We start from the raw sequence: 12717 nt of genomic DNA on the forward strand, positions 1-12717 counted from the left end.
AAAAAAGAAAATCAAAAGAAAAGACTAAACCTGTTTTTTTTAACATTGATGAAGTGATTGTACAAACACTTTTGCAAACTTCCAATTTAGTTACAGTGCTACTTATTACATTGGATGCACATCAAGTTGAGTTTGTAGGAGAAATTGTCAGAGTAGAACCGATCAAAAATGGTGCATGGGAATCAACAGTCTCTTTTGAATAAGACAACACACGATCAACACTAAATTAACGGGCCCTAGCATTTGGCGTCACTCTGTCTTCACTGCCAGTAGCAATCTTGGATCAGTGACATCCCTTCCTGCGGCCGGATCAAGCCCATCTCCAGCCAAAGGCCACAAGAGGCTCCTCTGGGAACACCAATCAGGAAGAAATCGCCTCATCCCAGCAACAGCAGGGGCAATATCGGAGGAGCCAACCACTGATGGACGAGGCAATCCGGTGACAAGAGCATGTGTTTTCCTTCTGAAGTTCCTAGTGGAGTCCAGCCAGGGGCATTCCAGTGAAGGCTGAAGATCAGCCATTGACCAGCCTCTTTGCCTCTCAGCCTATGAGCCTTTGCCTTTCTCCCCGTTGCACCTGCGAGTACCCCAAGCATCCCAAGTACTGTACTGTACTGTCTCCTCACTGTGCTACTCACCTATAATGCATCCACTCCTGCTGCTGATCCTGCTCACCTGTCCCTACGCTTTCTCCAAAGCCGCCATTGTAAACTCACAACTTGAAACTCCCACTACTCCACCTCTCTTCCTCTGAGACTCAACAACTTCTTCCTTACCACATCATATGAACATTGCTCTCTGGAAAGCTCTGTCTGTATGCAACAAAACTTCCTTTATCACTGACTACTTTCACTCCAGCTCTCCTCCCTTAGAACTTGCTATCACCGAAGCTGGGATTTCTCCATCGGACACTGCCACTCTGGCGGCCCTACTTGAATTCACCACCTCTACTATTGCTCTCGCTCACTTGGTTCACATCTCCATCTATCGCTCTCCTGGTCCCACTGGACCATTCCGGATGATCTTGGGCAACTCATCGATTCTATTGCCATTAAACATCACCTCATTCTATTAGGTGACTTTAACCTTCCCTCTCCAAACATTGTTCAGAAATTTGAACTTCAGTCTTTTCTTAGTGCTTTCTGAACTACATCCATAACCTACCTACCCACCCACACAGGGGGTAACTCAGAGCGAGGTGGAGATGAAGAGGTCCAGCCTCTAATAGTACTGTCATACCATCCATATCTGATCACTCAATTGTTTCCACCATCTCCTTTCCAACCCCTGACCTTTCCTCACCACTTGCTTCATCCATTACTAAAGGGAAATGTAAACCTTCTGCCATTCCCCCCTTTCTCCGACCTACAGTTCACACTCTCCTCCTTCACATCTAATGCCTCTTTAACCAACACTGCCTTCTCCAGCTTCCAATCCCTACTGTATGCCTCATTCTCCTCTCACTTCCCACTGCTTACTTTCAACCCAAAGTCTCAGCATCCTCAACCATGGGTTACCCCATTCATAAGCTCTCTGCACAGACATGCGTCAGCTACTGCGCAAAAGGAGGTGTACCCAGTCGCATAAGGACCTGCAACTCTGCCTCTCTGCCCTGAACTCGTTCAAGTCCAGCCCTGATAGAGCGAAAAGGGAATTCTCTCCAACACTCGTTGACTCTCACTCCAACCAGCCTAGCTGGCTACAGGGCACCCTAAACTCACTCCTAACTATGACTATCAACTCCACTCTCGCAGCTTATAATCTAGCTGAATACTTCGCTGCATACATTTCCAAAATTAGAGACCCTTTCCTGACCTTCCTCACACTCCCTCCTCCCTACATTTTACACTCCTCCTACTCTACCATCATCCCCCCCCCCCATCTCCCACTTTAGTCACACTAATACTGAAAGTGCCATCTCTACTGAAGGTTAACCCATCTTGTGCCCCATCAGACCCTCTTGCTCCTTAACTAGTCAAGCCTATTGCCGCTTTAGTGGCCTCCCACCTCACTGAACTCCTCAACCTGTCCCTCGAACCCACTTGCTTCCCTCTGTTTTCAAAACAGCCATGGTCATCCTTCTCCTAAAAAGGCAAGGCGCTGAGCCGAACCTACCAGTTAACTCACTGTGTGTCTCCTTACACACTATAAGTGCGTGAAAGGGTTGTGTTGAACCATCTTACCAAACCTTTGAGATCCCCTACAAGCAGTTTTCTGATCCGCTTACTCCACAGAAACTGTGTCCAACATAATCGCCTCTGATAAGCACTCCAACCTCTCCACCATCTTAATTCTCCTTGACCCATCTGCAGTCTTTGACACGGTCGAATTCATTGATCTCATTAATAATCTAGATCCACTTGGGATTGGCAATCGAGCCCTTGCTTGGATTGAATCCTACTTTGCACTTCACCAATTCTGTCTCCTGGTGCAACACCTCAACTGTGTTGGTGTTCCACAAGGCTCAGTCTTGGGTCCGCTCCTCTTTACACTCTACACCTCTGCTCTTGGTGCACTAATCTCCTCCTTGGGTTCTTGTAACCACTCGGGCGACACCCAAATGCTCTTTTCTTGAACTGTCCTCTGAGCGCTCTATCAAAAAGTCCAACCGTTTCTCTGCCATTAAATATTGGATGGCTTTGCACTCTTTGATGTTAACCTCTACCAAAACAGAGGTGCTCTTCATCCCTGCTAAAAGCTCTCATCTCTACCTTGGCCTATTCAGCTCCCACCGGACACTCTCCCCTACTCTTCAGCTAGAAACCATAGTCTCATCTATGACCCGGTCACACTTTCTCTACTTTCATCTCTGAAACTGGAAACGGCAGCTCGTCTCATCCTCCTAAATATTAGGAAAATCAGGCACCTCCTTCCTTTCAACATCACCAAGCATCTCTTAACCACTCTTGTCTTCTTTAAACTGGAATACTGTGCCAGCATCCTCTTAGGCTTCTCCAACTATGCTTTATGTCCTCTTCACAAGTTCATTAACTTCGCTACCAGGACTCTGAACTACCTCACTTCACATCTACTTCCTCGTACCGGCACCAAGCTGGACGGCTGAGAATGCAAAAGAGGGCCAGATTTAAATGTCTTCTCTTGGTTCACAAATCTCCACAAATCTCCACGGTAAGGGTCCACTGCATCTACCCTCTCTCCAACTCTACAAGCCTCGTAATCTCTGCCTCCTTGCCCTCAAACTTCTGCCATCTTCTTGCTCCACTTGCATGGAATGCCCTTCCTCCGGACATCCGAGAAAAAGTCCACACGGATTTGTTCAAAACCAAACTAAAAGCCTACCCCCTCGCTTCAGAGTTACCCTCTTAACCTACCTCTCTTCTGCCTGCTAGTTAACATTTTTCTCTCCCCTCTAAACTGCCTGTGACCTTCAATTCCTCTGCCTCCACTCTAGCACTTCACCCATCATGGTCTGGCCGTACCGCCTACCTGCACTTAAAAATGTCCAAAGTTGGTTGTCCTTAATCTAGGCATGGCCACTTATGTATTGTCCCCAGTGACTGTTCCATTTACTCCCCTCCACAACCTGGTCAATATGTCCCTCAAACTTACCCCATTGTAAGCTTACTGCTTCTCATCAAAATGATTTATCTTGTGTATGTTCTTTTGTGATAAAAAGAGCATTGTCCTTCATGTATATAAATAGAATGTGCCCACAAGATATCCTTATGGCTAGGAGAGTCAAATGGGTGGGTACCAAACTAGTTGGAGATGGTCTAGTGACAACCTACGCCTCAAACAAAGTGGCGGCATATGTGCACCAATCTAATTTGTGAGTGACTGCACCAATTAATAGGACAAGGGTTTTACCAGTAGCTTACTTTTACCCATATAAAAAAAAGGTTTGATCCAGTAGATTCCAGCGGTCACGTGGCTGGCTCATTGCCAAAGGTTCCACCTGCTCTGCATTGGTTTGACTGCCCTAATATTCCTCCTAATCTATTGAGGGCTTCCTCTTTAATGAACAAAAGTAGAGGATCGGGGACAGAAGGACATAACTAAGCCCATGAATACCTGGGGGAGACTAAGAAAACAGATTTAATATTCAATTTCTTCTAACAAAGACAGATTGACTAAAATCAGGCCCTTGACTCAAGGACATTAGTCATTTTGTGGAACCCACATCATATTTATTATTGCAACCATCATTTAATCATGCAGATCTGTTTAATCAAACTCACCCCGGCCTGCTCTGTCCACTGGACTCTTCTAGTCATTTTTCTCTCATGGAATTTTGCTGGGACTATGGGAAAATTCTCCAATAATGAAATTCAGATGTACGTATGATATTAGGTTACTGCAAGAAACCTGGGTCAGAGACGACTTGGTACTTGATGGGTATTTTTCATATCACAATTAAAGCAAATAAGGCTTGTGGGAAATATGTTTGGGGAATTTTTATATCTATAATAGCTCCCAAAAGAATAATAGAGCAAATATCCTGCCCATTTTTGAAACAGTTATTGATGACCTTTTTAAAGAGACCAGTTAGGAGTGTACGATTATTTGGGGGAGGAGAGTTGAATATAAAACTGGCCCGTAGACCACCGTTCGACCTGGTCAACACATCAGAAGATCTAGCCATGGGTATATCGTAACCAGAAATGTTAAGACCCATGTATGTAATGAGGGCCTAATATTTCACTACTGGTAAATCGAAGGGGGTCTACGATCAACAGACTGACTCCGGGCAATCGTCCAGGAGGTTTTAACTTTAGGATTCAACGCAGGAATTCCTCAATTGATTATTTTTGTATATCAGTGAATAATTGGCCTGCCGCTGAACAGGTTATGGCTTCGATTATTTGAGCGACCATCATGGATTAAAACTGGTAACTAAATGGCACTCAAGTGTAAAAAGGATTAATATATAGCATTTAGAATATCTTGAGGTAACCAAAAATACAACTAAAAGGCTTAAGTGGGGTTCTTTAAACAAACCATCGACACACCAAAAAGTCTTCCTGATCAAGGGATGGTTTGATTACCAGTGTAGGCAAGCTAAAAAAGAAGATCTTTTGCAATGTATGATGTGATGAATCCAATGGGGTCATCACTCCTTTTCAAGCGGTGACCTCTCACCATGTAGCCCGAGGACGTCTATGAGGGAGGATCACATGGGGGAGGCAGCCTTCAAGGGCGCAACATCAGACAAGACCTAGACCTTTTTACTTTTAGGGATACCCCCTGCCTTAATAGCATTTTGTCATAACTCCCTTGACCCACGCATGGAAGCTACTAAGAACACCTTTCCCATGCTCTGCTTATGTCACCAAGAACGGACTTCCATTTCTATGATGGTAAAAGTACTGTGACGAGAAAGCAGAGTGCAGTAGTGAAGATTGATAAAGACAAGAAGCACAAGCTGTGCTCTAGTGGTTGCCAGCGAATATGTGGTGCCGGGACATATCAAACACTGAACCAGCTGACAGGAGGGAGACGCTGGCTGGTAAAATTCCATCCTCTCGGTACTGACCAAGGGACCACTGTGCTGCTGAGAAGAAAGTGGAGCCAACCGGCTCACGGAGAAGGCAAAGGAAAGACGACAGTAGGAGCCGGTCCGCAGTGAGGATGCCACAAGAGGAAGAGGAAGGGAAGGGAAGACTTCCTGGCATTCACAGGTACCAGAGAGCAGCATCCACGCCGCTTCAGTAAAGAGAATTGCATAGCAGGCAAACAGGAGCCGCAAAGTACATCGAAGCTACAAAGCAAGGTCTGCAAACCCATGTAAAAGGAATCAGAAGCCAAAGAGCCATTGCATACTTACTACGGGAGAACCGAAGTGCGCCATAGAGAACCAGTGTGTCCACAAGAGGTAAGCTGGGACACCGGGGCACTTCAGCAACGGTACCGAAGGCAAATGGGAATAAATGAAGCATACAAGACAGAATGTGAGATTCGCTATTTCCTAAAGAGAAGCAACAGACTGAATAGAAGGGTTCCATGTGTTAATTCTGCTTCAAAAATATCGCAAGGCAAAAATAGACACATTTTTGCGGCGAAATTCACACATGGACCCTGCATGGAGTCTGCAAGTGTGTCCCAGTGAAGCAGATGGGAAAGCCCTGGCAAGCGAGACAGGCAAAGTCAAGTTGGCAAGTGTGCCTTAGGGGAGTTTTCCCAAAGTCCACTTGGAGGCAAGACACTATAAAACTACCTCTTGGTATACAGGTCCCCAACCCTTATTATAAGTCTGCACTACCCAAAGGATTTGTAGACTGCCTGAGCAAAATGACTAGCTATCAATGCACGCCCAAGTTTAAAAATTACAAACAAGATTCAAAATGTAAAGTTCTGTAACAAAGTTAGGGGGCAGAGGAGGAATCGGAGCCCTGACACGAAGTTGATAACTAATATATCATAATGGTGCCCAATCTATGGACGCTCCTGTCCCCTGCACACTAGAAGGCTGAAATAAAACAGAATGCCAGAGCAGCCAGTCTTATCCTATGAGGAGGATATGAGCTGTAGGTAAGTACACTGAGCCCAGTCAATACAATAGTCCAAAGAAACTCTTACACACTGAAAGTTATATTAAAATATACATTTATTCTTATATACACACAAGGAAGGTAGGTAAATACTTATTTCAACTAACCAACACACAGGAATGACAGACAATACTTTTTATAGGTGACTGCTTCAATAGTAGTTGCTTGCGGTTACAATTGCTACAGAGAATGGCACATGACAGTTCTACCATATTATCGGTTCTACCGCGCACTCACATTTGTTACACAGAAATGATATGTTCATTCATTTAGTAAAGCCACATCAGACAGTCTGTAGGAAGCAACAGGAGGGTTATGCAACAATGTACTTTAGAGTAACACTTTAAGGCTTCTAATGCGTTGGCAGTCTAATCCCCGACTATCCAAGAATTCTTTAAAGTCAGTATAGGAGTGGAGCAAAAGCCTTATGCAGCAGTGTTCGGGAGAATTCTCAGAAATGTGCTAAATCCTCTCTATTTTAGAGACCCCCAGCTCTTTTGCTGGAATCTAGGACTTTCATTTTTACATGGAGAGAGAGAGAGACCCTTTTCCCACTCCCTCATGTATTTTAATGTGATGTGAACACTTTCTTTTGGTTTTTGGAGTCCGACAAACTCCATAGGCATCTTTTTTTACCTTCTAGCACACAGCACCTTCAGTGTAGTGCTTACAGACTTCCCCAAAGGCTTAAAAACACCTTTCTCTTGGATAACTACTGTTTCCAAGAATAGTAAAGTGAAATGGACTTTAAACTTTAATTTTCTAGACCCAGCACACACTATCTTACAATAGGGTGCTGGATGGGGTTATATGGTATCCACTTTGTCTAGCTTCTCATGCTACATTTTTATATTACCCTTTCCTCGACGAATGGTCAGTCTTCTTTTTTCACCATTTCTTTGTGGAAAGGTCCTTCTTGAGATTTACTCTGCGCGTGAAACCAAGTTTGATCCCTCTGTTCGTTTTGTCTTTGGCGGGATTAACGAGTGAAGCCCGCCTCTGGCTCCAGGGTGTCTAGGGGATGCAGGGAGGGAGGTGCCCAAAACTCCCTGTGCTTAGTCTCCTAGGAGACATGAATGCACTCCTAGTTGATTGGCCGGCTGGCTGTCCGGCAAGGACAGCCATCCTGCTGGGTGATTGACAGCCAGGCTGGAATTAATGGGAAAAACTTGCTTAAAAGGTGAGCCTTTTTGGCTTGGAAGGAATCCAAAAAGAACTTTAAGAGGACATCTGCTGCAACTCCTGGACCGTTGGTTTGCCCGGTGAAGCACTGCTGCTATGCTGAAACTCCAAATTCGCATCGACAGAGAAGCCCCTGAGAGGCCTTCTCCCTTTGAGTTGGTGGGACCAATCAACTCCAAAGTAAGCCCCCCGGACATCGCTGTCGAAGCTGGTTGATATTCCACAGAGTTGCTGCTGGAACCCCGACACCAGGGAGAGGACCACAAACACCAGTTTGTGCGCGTTGCTTTTAAGCTGGCCAAGAGACTCCAGGAAGATCCTCCGGACTCCCAGGAAGCAGGACTGACCGAGCCTTAACAGAGTGCTGGACCCCAGATGCAAGGAAAGTCAGTCTCGACATCCAGGAATCACGGTGGTGCTGTTTGCGGTAGATGCGTGGAGCTGAAACACTGAATTGCCACTTGTTGGAAGATAGCCAGTTGCTGTCGGTAACTGTCCCATTGCAGTGCAGGAGTCCCTAGAAGTCCTACCTCTTGTCCCCACGACTGAGGCCCAGGAACACCAGGATCTGCAGAGCTACACAGGAACAGTAGTCACCTGCTGCTTTTCTTATAACTAAAAGGTACTGTAAAGTCTAAGTGAACTTACCTATTGTTGTAGATTTATTTCTACTCTTCACAAGCCTAACAGCTTGTGGCCCTAGATTGATTCTTCTTCAGTAAAGACTTTTAAAACATTGTGCAAAGACTTTTCTACTTACCTGCAAGAAGTGCTTCTGCTACATAGACTTTTCAGGATTGACTTTGGCTTAGCATGTTTTCACTGAAAGACTTCTCTCCTCTGACACTGGGGAGGGTTGAAAAGTATATGCCTGCTTAAGAATAATTGTGATCCATTGTTTGTTCTGAATAAACCTTTTTTTTGCCACATATCAGTGCCATTCTAAATGCCAACAGTAACTTATCAATGTCCACAGTGTCCCAACAATTGATATCACCTGAGGGTGTAGGAAGTGTGTGTGTGTGTGTGTGGCATCCACAATGGGTGCTTGCTGATTTAGAAACTAAGAGTATTTTGCACCCTTCTAAAGGAGGTTTATTTAAATGACCGGTAAATAAATAATTGTTTAATCAAGAAACCTTGAGTTCATGTGTTTGTTTGGATACTGGTCACTGAATCGTTGTGTAACCACTCTACTGCTCACATTGACCCCTCTTGAGATAAGCCTGGCTGCTTCACTGTGCTACTAACCTGTGTAGTTCAGACTTATACCAAAGGTTGGGTCCTATTGCCAGGAGGCTGAGATTGTTGTAGGGCTCCCTAAGAGCACTACTCCAAATCTGTATCCAACAAGCAGATAAGGCAAAGTTTCTCAGAATGCTTAGCAAGATAATACAAGTTATAGGGACCCTGCAAAGGACTCCCTAGTACAGCAGAAGTGGTTAGCCCTGGGCCAGAGGTATGGGTGGACAACCAAACACCTTTTAACGCACTCCAGTCACACTGGAGCGACTATCCTGCGTGAGGCAAGTTTCACCTTGAGCCCCAAATACCTGAGGGTGGATGATGGAAATTATGCTGGATTCTCTCCTGTGCAGCAGCGACAGACGCGGTCTCCCAATTCCTCGGTTTAGTGACGAAAGGAAGGACTCTTTATGGGAAGTCACGGCAGCAGTCGTGAGAGAGGACCCTCAGTAAGGATTTCTTCGGTCCCTCGCGTCAGTCTGCATTTTTGGTGCCTTTTTATCAGATCCAACACGTACTGTTATCGCCTGGTCGATCTTTGATTTTGCAGTCCTTCACTCTGGTGAGGGGACTTAGATGAGTGGGTGTTAGGAAATATTTCTCTTTACTACACCTTTCCTTTCATTTTAATGGACGCCCAAACTATTTGTTTTTATTTTTGATCCTGACCTGTACTTTCTGCAGTGCAGTAAAGCCTTAAGCTTTACTACACTGTCTCTTGCTCATCTGTTATGAGGAAACTGACATGTCCTTCAGGCTGTCAGTACTGGGAAACATGGTTTCCCTGCGTCTTGTTACTTCGTTACTACTTTTAGTAACTTATCACTTGTGGTCACTTTAATCATTGTACAATGCAGTACAATGGGGTACACTTGTTTTTGCGCTATCAGACGGACAAGCTGGTGGTAGCAGTGACCATCATTTTTTGGTCTTTTCGTTTTAGTCTTACTGCGTTTACCGCATTTGGCTACTAACTGTGCCTAGTGACGAAACATGGCCATGCCACAAGGTTTTTCGCTTGTCCTTTGGCCATCTAGTCTTTTAGCCTTTTTCCTGGCCTGTGAGGCAGGGAAAATTCTTATATGGACTTGCAGTGCCCGGGAAAACAGAGGCTTTTGGCGGGCTACTAAAGGGCTATATTTGTTTGCTGCAGAATGTGGGTTAGGACTGTCCGTCCCCAATCCACAAATTGGTTTCAGTGTGTCCGAGCGATATGTATCAGTGTTCCCGCCAGTGGTCCTGGCTGGACCACTGCTGGGGTGTGTGTGGGGCTAGTTCTACTGATGGGAGTTTCTGCTCTTAACTGGCTTTTGGGATATGAGGACCTCTGCACCCACTATGGAGAAATCTGAAGGAGACAAGACTGCTGTCCAGCTGCGACATCCGTGAGGAGACCAGACACCCGTCTGCTGCTGTCCCGGAAGAGCCCCGTCTTGCAGTTGATCTTGAACAGTAATGCGAGGGAGGTGCGAGCCGTGGAGTGAACATCCATTCCCGATGTCTACTCGGTACCCTGCGAAGAGCCTTCAAAGTGACCCGGGACTGCCCTGTGGCTGACCAGCTCAGAGTTTGGGCTACCGTGCTGCAGATGTCACCATTACCCATTGAAACCTGGCACTTGGGGGATCCCCAGTTTGTCCTACAAGACTTACCTCAGCAAAATTTCGGACTAAAGGGGACCCCGAGATAGGTGGGAAATTCTGACCGCGACAAGAGTCCCTTTGCGTCGCTGTGCTGCAGGGACCACCGTCTGAAACAGCTCACCTGATTAGAGTCCAGTCCTGAGGGGGGGGAGGGGGGTGTCTGGCATCGGGTTTTGCTGCATTCTGTCATAGAGTCCTTGCACCAACCACAAACACCGACCAGAGATTTGCTCGAACCTGCAACCCCTGTGAATCAAGGACAGAGGCTGATGGCAGGAAAAGCGACCCCGGACCCCCTTCCATTGACCTGCCAAGTTCTGTGAAGAATCTGAGTACGGGAGGTGACTTGGTGGTTCTTGCCTGCCCCTAAACTCACTTTTAAAGTTTTGCTAACTTTTCTAAAAGCTTTACAATACTTAGGCTTTGCTACTTCCAAAAGTTGGGGCTACTTTTTTTTGTTACAATAACTGGTCCTCTAAACTTTGGAATCGTTCACTGGACCCCAGAACCCTACCTTTATTTTTGTTCCAGCTTTACAAACTGTCAGAACTTTTGGGCATAAGGCCCAGACAACTGGGGGAAGGAGTTTTGAAGCTAGGGCTAATTCTCTGTGGACCTGCAGTGCATAAACTAATCTGTACTTTCCTTTACAGGTGTTTGATCTGTATGATGCCCTACTCTAGTGACTATAGATGCATTCTATTTTTATTGTTTTTTTAAAATTATTTTATATGGTTTCAAAATACAAAACCTTTAAAATATTTGGTTTCAATTGCATCACATCATAAAAACCCACACTATCCTTTGAATTCATATCATTCCATTCTTTTTCATTGCACATCTAAGAGTCCAGTAAAGCCAATGTGGGTCTGGGATTAAGGTCAGCTAATGAAGTTTTTAGACATTCCAGAAACAAGACTAGACCGAACATAACTTGTTCTATTCCTTCAAACATGGTTTTCCACCAATCATTTGCAGAATAAGTTTGCCGATTTTCGATGAAGGGGCCAAACAATTTAGTCCGCAGTGATCGAAACTTTGGGCAGAATAAGATAAGATGTTTAAGGGTCTCTGTAGAATGTTCACAGAACCGACAACTTAAACTAAGATTCTCATTTCCCTTCCAAGTTTTTATACGATCTTTAGTCAAGTAAAGATTTAGTCTAAATTGCATAAGTAGTAATCTGGATTTTTGGTCCGGTGATTTAGCCAAGTAGAGTTGTAGTCTGTCATACTCTCTTGCTTCCGGAGGCACATCCTTCATAAGACGTGAACATGCACGATCTGCGCAAGTTTGATGCCAGTCCGTTCCCCATAGCTTTAGTTTAGCCTGATCTGGATTATTTATCAGTGTTATAGCTTTTATATTATATGCAGCCATAATTTCAGTGCGTAAATTTCTCCATTTTGAAAGAATTGTATTTGTTTGTTCAAGCTTTACAGTTTGTAGAATTTTAAATTGGGGAGCTGGATTTGATAGTAAGGTCTTCCTATATAATGTTAGAGCGTTTCAGCACACCCTTGTTTGTATTGATAGACCCAATTCATATCTTATATTGGTGGTAGGGCAACCCATGGGAAGGTGCAACGCTCTTGTCCAGAAGTTGTTTTCTAAAGTGTTCCACAACTCGTACGAACAACCGAACATATTTTCTGCGCCATAAATCGTTGCTGGCACGGCCTTTTGACGATAAAAGTCAATCATGGGTTTTATGGAAAATTTACCAAATTTCTTGTTTATTATAGCAGCTTGACAGGCTAATTGTTGGCATTTCCTTTTTACAACCTCTACCCACGGGCCGTCATCTATATTAGAGCTAATTTGTGATCCCAAGTACTTAATACATTGTGAGGTTTTAAGAGTTTTTTCCAAGTGCCAAACAAGTTTACTTTTTTTTTTATAATTTGACAAATTTCGTAGTACGAGGACTCCGCATTTCTGCTTATTAATGAAAAGCCCATTTTTGCTGACATATTTCAAGGGCGTTCAACCTTCGCTGCAGACCAATAGGCGTGGCATCCAAGAGTATTAAATCGTCTGCATATATAAGCCAATGTAGATGAGGGCCATTGATTTTCGGTGGAAAGGCTGCAGTCGCGTTCAATGTATCTCCGATGTCAGAAATAAAAAGATTGAA

At 44.7% G+C, this 12717-nt stretch overlaps 1 protein-coding gene across 4 annotated transcripts in view; it reads right to left on the reverse strand.

Moving 5' to 3' along the window:
- The window catches only part of TCOF1 (treacle ribosome biogenesis factor 1), a 926286-nt gene that overhangs the window by 186903 nt on the left and 726666 nt on the right, over window positions 1–12717 (reverse strand). The window lies entirely within an intron of this gene.

This window comes from Ambystoma mexicanum, chromosome 3q, assembly GCF_040938575.1.
Source record: "Ambystoma mexicanum isolate Mex_15411 chromosome 3q, UKY_AmexF1_1, whole genome shotgun sequence".
NCBI classification, from domain to species: domain Eukaryota; kingdom Metazoa; phylum Chordata; class Amphibia; order Caudata; family Ambystomatidae; genus Ambystoma; species Ambystoma mexicanum.